The sequence below is a fragment of the Elephantulus edwardii genome, unplaced genomic scaffold (genome assembly GCF_000299155.1).
Source record: "Elephantulus edwardii isolate Elephantulus edwardi_28Jun2011 unplaced genomic scaffold, EleEdw1.0 scaffold00973, whole genome shotgun sequence".
Lineage (NCBI taxonomy): Eukaryota > Metazoa > Chordata > Mammalia > Macroscelidea > Macroscelididae > Elephantulus > Elephantulus edwardii.
In genome coordinates, this window is record NW_006400723.1 from 5,828 (window position 1) to 7,052 (window position 1,225).

Genomic DNA, 1,225 nt, shown 5'->3' on the forward strand with positions numbered 1-1,225 from the left:
TTCATAGTGTAAAACAAACTCTTTCACCAAGGCCATGTTTTCCAAATACCTATTCTTCTTCTTTGTTTCCAACTTTTGCATTCTTATTTATTTGCATAACTATTTATTATTCATGAATCCTTATTGTATGTCCCATCAATTTCAGATTTCAAAAGTTGATATAAATCCTCAGTTTCTTCATCTTTGGCTTTTGTGGCTGGTGTATTTGAATAATGGTGGTATTAACAGGACTTCCTTGTATGCACATTAATAGTACCCTATAGTTCACCACATTGTACTTCAAGACACATCTTGATTTTTGTTGTTGTTGTTGTTGTTGTTGTTGTTGTTGTTGTTGATGATGAGTGCCACACCATCCCTCTTCAGCCCATCATTTTCAACAAAGAAGATCATGTTATTATCTGATTCAAAACAGTTAATACCAGTACATCTCAACTCTCGAATGCCTATGATGTCAATCTTTGTGAATTCTGTTTCAAAACTGGAAATTTGGCAACTTCCAATTTTCCTAGAATAATATTTCTTACATCCCATGTTCCAATTCTTATTGATGTTTACAGGTGTTTCTTCTCATTTTGAGTCTTATCACAATAGCAAATAAAGGTCTTTCATTGGGTGAAAGCTTTACTCCTCCCACATCATTACAAGACTCTATAGATCTTTGGCTTATTGGAGGGACAAGGTATCCAGACAGAATGGAGGATGTATGCTCTTTGTTGTAAGTCTATAACTAAAGACATTTGAAGGAGCTCTAGTGGCTTAGTGGTAAGGAATTGTGTTGCCAATCCCAAAACCAAAGGTAATATGGTTCAAATCTACAAGCATCTCCCTGGGAGAAAGATGTATCCATGATAATCTCCTCCTGTGTGATTTACAGCCTCTGAAAACCTGCTGAAGGATCAGTCAGCGATGAGTCAGTTCCAACTCCACACTACCCAACTCCAAAAAAGGCACTTACAACTTAACACTTGTATAGTAGTTGTATGAAAGAAAGTTAAAATATTGAGGTTTCCAGATGAGCTATGAATAATCCTTAACTTTTGCAATGAGATTTTTTTTTTACTTCTAAAAGCATATCCCTATATCTTGACCTATCATTTTGAATTAGAAATTTTGGTCCCAAATCCTTAACATTAAGGATCATTTGACTACACATTTTGACTGGAGTAATATAAATACTATTGCATTTTCATGAACTATTTTTAAGAGCAAACATAGTTAACCA